General features: G+C 36.6%; 1 protein-coding gene across 3 annotated transcripts in view; it reads left to right on the forward strand.

Moving 5' to 3' along the window:
• Positions 1 to 7,664, forward strand: part of SPHKAP (SPHK1 interactor, AKAP domain containing) — a 214,262-nt gene that overhangs the window by 186,632 nt on the left and 19,966 nt on the right. The window lies entirely within an intron of this gene.

A 7,664-nucleotide genomic window follows, 5' to 3' on the forward strand; every position in this document is an offset into this window, starting at 1 on the left:
TAAATGTTTAGTGGCAATCAAGTGGAACACAGCCTTCATCAAATTTCAGCAGCTCTCTGAAAGTCTTTGATACTTTTCCACTTCCACCAGGGAAGGAGAAGGGATTCATCCTCAGGTACCAGTGCTGCCCACTAGAGGGCATCATCACTGGTGTGGTTATGGTTGAGTGTATTTGGTACATAGTGTCTAGGTGGATTTAAACATTTCTTTTTTAGCCACTCAGTACTAAGACCTTAACTTTCCAATCAGATGAAACCCTGGAAGAATAAGGAGAAAGGATGAAAACATAAAAGCAAAAGAACACAAAGCTAAATCAAATGACGTAGGCAGAGCTAACCCAGATGCTTTTTTATACATCAGTAGTTCTCCAGCTATAGACAATATGTATCGAAGCATTTTATGTAGGTGATACGGAGAATTACAAATTTTTTAAAGCGATCAGAGTTAAAGAAACAAATTAGCTCATGTGTAATTCTTCAGAATTACCTTAACCTGAAATACAAGAAAATGGAAAACCCTTCTTATAGAATCCAGATGCCTGACTTGGAGTCTTCTTTAACACAGATATCTTAAACCCAGCTGAGATTTTTAACCAAAGAGTGACTAGTTAGGGAACATTCATGAAATAGTAGTTCTACGAGATTTATGGTTGTAGGCTGAGATCAAATAGCAATTGTCCCTGAAGTTGAATAAAATTCATTATACAATTGTGAATTAAATGTCACTGATATTATCCTTAAAATAGGATATATTGGAAATATGTATGAATAAAGTCCCCAAATGGCTTAGGTTTGTATTACATAGAATGGCCCAAGAATATACCCTTTCAAATCATGATTTCTGGTTTGGTTTTCCACTAATAAAACAAGAAAGAATGTGCAGTCATCCACCCTAGAAATTCAAGACCTACATCTGCTTCCAAAACATAAGGACTAAATATTGAAAATGTTTTTCTTTGTGGAACAATATAAAGAATTATTAAGAACATGGATTTCACTAACCTTGTAACTATGCAACCTTGAGCAACTTCTCTGTTTACCAAAGTTTACTCACCTGTAGGTGGGAATAATAATTATCTTCTAAGAGGATCTTTAAGGTTTTATTAAGGAAATGCACATAAATCTCTCAACTCAGGGCCTCGCCTGTTGTCATAAATGCTTGCTTTTTGGTTGTTGTCATTGCTGTTTGGGGTTAGGGTACATGATTGCCCTTATTCCAGGAATTTTTTTTCCAAAAGAATTATCTTCAAGGCCGAGTGCAGTGGCTCATGCCTGTAATCCCAGCACTTTGGGAGGCCAAGGCAGGTGAATCATGAGGTCAGGAGTTCAAGACCAGCCTGGCAAGATGATGAAACCCTGTCTCTACTCAAAATACAAAAATTAGCCAGGTGTGGTGGCAAGCACCTGTAATCCCAGCTACTCGGGAGGTTGAGGCAGAGAATTGCTTGAACCTGGGAGGTGAGGTTGCAGTGAGCCGAGATCATGCCACTGCATTCCAGCCTGGGTGACAGGGCAAGACTCTGTCTCAAAAAAAAAAAAAAAGAAAAGAAAAGAAAAAGGAAAAAAAAGAAAAAGGAATATCTTATAAACATTACGAGGATTTTATTAAAACAAGAGAATTTCCAGATTTTGCTAGAGGGAAAATTAACCATATTTAGATTATTACATTTTCTAAGCTCAGAGATGTTATAGGATTTCATTAGTCAAAATAGTTAAGTACAAAACTCGCTTCTCCGTGAAGCAGTTCTTCTCCCTTACACACAAACAAGGTAAGTGGCGTATGGACTCTTAATTTTGTTTGGAGATGGGGAGGCGTCATGTCCTGAAAATAATTTTAGGCTACTTTCTTTAGTCATGTTTTCATGATTCTTACTTTAAAAAATGTTATTTACGCTCAATATGCTGAAATAAAAATCACTTTCTTACATTTTTGATAAAGGAATAACAACTTCAGAATTTGTTGGACTTTCTGATAAGTTGAAACCACAAAGTATAAACAACAAACTGAGAATTCCTGACATTCATATGCTGTACTTACTAACATCATCTTATGTTTTAGAAACATATTTTAGGTTGTGTATCCATTTATATTTGCTTCAAGAAAAAAAATTATTCATCCAACAAATATTTGAGTGCTTACTCTGACCAGCAATTGGCCTTGGGTCTGAAAACACAGAAGAAAATAGAAAGACTTGGTATCTACTCTCATAGTTCTTACACACGAGTGGGAAAGACAGGGAGAGAACATAGGAAAATCTTTTGAAAAAATATAATTGTACAGTGTGATGAGAGAAAAAATAAAAAGTAATGTGGTAGCAAATAACTGGTAGGGAAAGTGGATACTTAGATAGGATGTTGGCATTTGAGATGAGACCTACAGGAAGAGAAGATGCCAGCCGTGGGAAGAATGGGAGTGAGAGACTTGCATTTTAAGCATTGTGGTGATCTAGCCAGCCTGAAAAATGTTCCCACTATGAGTCACCTAGAGATCCTGGATTAAGTATAATAAACATCTTTTTAAGTGTGAAGCTGATTTTTTTTTTTTTTTAAGAAAGACAAGCAAATAAGCTTTAGTGATCTATTGCCCAGAATGGTGAATGTAATAAATAACAATGCATTGTATATTTCTTTTTTTATTTTTTGAGATAGTCTCACTCTGTCACCCAGGCTGGAATGCTGTGGTACAACCACGGCTCACTGCAGCCCCAACCTCCCGGGCTCAAGCAATCCTCCCACCTCAGCCTTTCAAGCAGCTGGGACTGTAGGTGTGCACCACCATGCCTGCCCAATTTTTTAAATTTTTGTGGAGATGGAGATCTCACTCTTACCCAGGCTGGTCTCAGACTCCTGGGCTCAAGTGATCCTGCCACCTCAGCCTCCCGAAGTGCTGGTATTACAGGTGTGAGCCACTGTGCCTGGCCTGTATATTTCAAAACTGTTAAAAGATTAGATAGTAAATGCTTTCACCACAACAAAATGTAAGTATGTGAGGTGCTAGATTTGTTAATTAGTGTGACTTAATCATTCCACAAGGTAAAACTATATGAAAACATCACAGTATATACCGCATATAATTGATACAATTACTGTCAATTTAAAAATTGACAAGCAGGTGTGGTATATTCCCCGTGGATCTGGATGTTTGGCACCCCTGTCTAAAACAGCAGCCCCCAAGAGCCCTTATCTGGAGAGATGGAAGCAGAATGCTGTCTGCCATTTATGATTTACCCTCGTTTCTATATCCTCAGGAATTATTTTATTTACCCTTATTTGGAAGGCTAATCTTAACAGTAGTAATTATAAAAATTTCAGAGGTTAAAAAAAAGAATTTGAAAAGGTAGTAAATTAAAGCTGACTCTGCTTGCCCTTGAGGGTATCTACCAATCTCTATAGCCTAAAAATTCATTTTCTAAAGGCTAGTGGAAAACAGGAAATGAGGGTCCACGAGTGGTGAAGACTTGGAACTGAGACAGACTTCCGCATCCTCAAGGGTTACAACCTTAGTAAAAGTGTGAGCTATGGAAAAAGTTCACCCACCAGAACAGTGAACTGATTAAAAAAAAAAAAAAAAGGTGTCTTTCAAGCTTCCAGCTCTGGGTACGAGGAGAAAACAATCCCCTGGAGAATTTATAACCACGGCTTACCCTAATGTATTTTTGCCATTCTAATTTGCATTATACTTGTGGTCCAGGAAATCCCAAACTGGTGAGTTACCTTAAAGCAATCTTAGGTTAACAACCCTGTGAGAGCTTGGCAGAGACAAAAGTAAAATCTCTGGAGAGTTAAGCCCAGTCTTAAAGGATTTCAACAAATAAAACCCCATCAAATATGAGCTCAGAGTCTTAAACTGAGAGACACACAAGGAATCAAGGCACTGTAAGAAAGACTCATCACAAACATGAAGAGACAGAATTAGCCCCATCGAAGTTCTCAGACACTGGAATTATTAAATACAGAATGCAAAGTACTTTTGTTTAATATTTGGAAAAAATGAGACATACAAAATAGAAGCAAGAAACAAACCACGATCAGAATAGAATAGGGTAGATATAAAAATCAATCAAATACTACTACAAAGATGAAAAGTATAATAATTGAAATTAAAAACCATTAGATAGAAAAACATATGAATTATTGAAATCAAAACCACAATGGCATACCTGCAGAGAGAGCTTTAAAGATAAATGTGAAAGAACTTCTGTTTCTATTCACAATGAAGTTATTGAAACTCAACTTGCCCTCCATCCGTGAATTTTTTCTCTTTTTTTTTTTTTTTTTTTTTTTGAGATGGAGTCTCGCCCTGTCACCCAGGCAGGAGTGCGGTGGTGTGATCTCGACTCACTGCAATATCTGCCTCCCAGTTGCAAGCCATTCTCCTGCCTCAGCCTCCTATGTAGCCGGGATTACAGGCACATGCTACCACACCCGGCTAATTTATCTTTTGTATTTTTAGTAGAGATGGGGTTTCACCATGTTGGCCAGGCTGGTCTCGAACTCCTGACCTCAAGTGATCCACCTGTCTCTGCCTCCCAAAATGCTGGGATTACAGGCATGAGCCACTGTGCCTGGCCCATCCATGAATAATTTTTTTAATGGGCAGAATTAAACAACTGTTTTCATACATTGTATGACAAACAGCACATTGAGCAAAGGAAAACAAACATAATTAGCCCTATAATTGCCCTCACTTTCTATCTGGATTGCCTTTTCAGGCAATAGTGCAAACAGGAAAATCCTGAGCAGAGTTCAGTGGGCACAGCGAGGTGAGGAGACATGGACTAGAGGCAGATATGCAGAGAAAGAAGAGGAACTTGCAGAGGAAGCCCCTCGACCTGTTGCTGAGCAGTGAGGCATGCATGCATAGGTACAGCCCCATGACGCTAGAGAGTTGTAAGCTGAACAATGCCACAAGCTCACATAGTACTAGAAGATGTTTAGTCCCAACTAGCCAGAGTGAAGAATCCATCTTACATACACACAGTACTTAGTAGAGACCCTAAAAACATCACATCATAGAATTAAGGCTAAACTAGCCCTAAAAATAAAGGCTAATCTACACTTATTCTAACAAAACTTAAAAGCAAACATCAAAAAGATCAAGCTGAACTGAAACTAATTTAATCTAGAATAAAGTTCAACATTGTTTAAAGAAAAGATGACGAAATCTAGTACTCAACAACATAAACTTGCAATGTAACATCCAAGCAAAAAAATGCTACACAAAGAAGAGGTAAAATATCACTCATAATAAGGAGTATAATCATCAAAAGAAACATATCCGGAAATTACAGAGAAGATGAAATTAGCAGACAAGGACTTTAAATATCTCTTATAAATATGCTGAAAGATTTAAAGGTACACATGAATATAAGATTTGATGGAAGTTATAAACTGACAGATTAAGAAATATAATGAACTCTAAGCATGATCAACAGAAGAAAATCACATCAAGGCACATGATAATCAAATTATTAAAAACAAATCGTAAAGAAATATCTTAAAAGCAGCCCAGAGAAAAAAAATTACATACTAAGGAGCACAAATAAAAACTGCAGATTTCTTATCAGAAACAATGTAAGATAAAAGACAAAGCATGACAACTATACTACGCTGAAGGAGAAAAAAAACTGTCAGCCTAGTATACTTTATCCAGCAAAAATTCCTTCAACAGTAAAGGTTATTCATTAATAGGAAGATTCGATATTGTCAAGATGTCAGTTCTTCCCAACTAAATCTATAATTCATTGCAATCCCAATCAAAATTCCAGCAAATTATTTTGCAGATATCAACAAACTAATTCCAAAGTTTATAAGGAGACCAAAAGACCAAGAATTTTGAACACAAGATTGAAGAGGAAGAACAAAGTCAGAGGATTGAGACTACCTGACACAATGATTTACTGTACAGCTATAGTAATCAAGATAGTGTCATATTGGCAAAAGAATTGATAAATCAATCAATGGAACAGAACAGAGAGCCAAATAATAGACACCCACAAATACAGTCAATGGATCTTTGACAAAGAAACAAACGCAATATATTGAAGAAAAGATAGTCTTTTCAACAAACAGTACAGAAACAACTGGACATTTACATGCCAAAGAAAATGAATCTAGACACAGACATTACACCCTTTGCAAAAAATAACACGAATGGATCACAGACCTAAATGTAAACACAAAGCTATATAACTCCTGGAATGGCTGGGTACAGTGGCTCAAGCCTGTAATTCCAGCACTTTAGGAGGCCAAGGCGGGTGAATCACCTGAGGTCAGGAGTTTGAGACAGCCCAGCCAACATGGTGAAACGCTATCTCTACTAAAAATACAAAAATTAGTTGGGTGTGGTGGTGCGCCTATAATCCCAGCTACTTAGGAGGCTGAGACAGGAGAATCTCTTGAACCTGGGAGGTAGAGGTTGCAGTGAGCCGAGATCACACCACTGCACTCCAGCCTGGGTGACAAAGCAAGACTCTGTCTCAGAAAAAAAAAAAAAACTCCTAGAAGATAATGTAGGAGACAAATCTAGATGGATCATGGGTATGGCAATGACATTTTAGATACACCAAAGGCACAATCTATAAAAGAAAGGCTTGATAAGATAGACTTTATTAAAATTAAAAACTTTTGCTCTGTGAAAGACACTGACAAGAGAATGAGAAGACAAGCCACAGATTGGGAGAAAATATTTCTAAATACATATCTAATAAAAGACTATTACCCAAAATATACAAAGAACTCTTAAAACTCAACAACATAAACTGATTTAAAAATGAGCAATGTCATGGAGTTTTTCAGCTATGTTTTCTTCTAGTAGTTTTATAGTTTTAGTCCTTACATTTAAGTATTTAATCCATTTTTAGTTGATTTTTATGTAAGAGGTAAGAAAAGGGTCCCTTTTTAGTCTTCTGTATGTGGATACCCAGTTTTTCCACACCATTTATTGAAGAGACTATCCTTTCTTCATTGTGTGTTTTTGGCACCTTTGTCAAAAATCAGTTGATCATAGATATGTCGGCTTATTTCTGGACTCTCTATCCTATATCATTGGTCAGTGTGTCTGTTTTTATGCCATTACCATCCTGTTTTAATTATTATTGCTTTGTAGTATATTTTGAAATCAAGAAATTCTGTCATTTGTGACAACATGAATGAACCTAGAGGATTTTATGTTAAATGAAACACGCCAAACACAGAGAGACAAATACAGTCTGATCTCACTTACGTATGGAATCTTAAAAAGTCAAACTCATAGAAAGAGAGAGTAAAATTATGATTTCCAGAGGCTGGGGACTGGGGGAGGTGGACAGAGAAAGGAAGATTCTTGTCAATAGGCAAAAAGCTACAGTTAGACAGAAAGAACATGTTCTGGTGCTCTATTGCACAGAAAGGTGACTACAGTTAATAATAACATATATATCTCAAAATAGCTAAAAGAGAAGGTTTTAAATGTTCTCATCAAAAATAAATAATAAACATTTGGCATGATGGATATTCTTATTACCCTGATTTAATCATCCCACAGTGTATACATATATCAAATTATTGTATTGTATCCCATACATAGATACAATTATTATTTGTCCATTAAAGATAATACAAAACTTGAAAAATGATCAAGAGACCTGAAGAGACACTTCACCAAAGAACAGGTACGGATAGCAT

This window comes from Mandrillus leucophaeus, unplaced genomic scaffold (genome assembly GCF_000951045.1).
Source record: "Mandrillus leucophaeus isolate KB7577 unplaced genomic scaffold, Mleu.le_1.0 Scaffold277, whole genome shotgun sequence".
NCBI lineage: Eukaryota > Metazoa > Chordata > Mammalia > Primates > Cercopithecidae > Mandrillus > Mandrillus leucophaeus.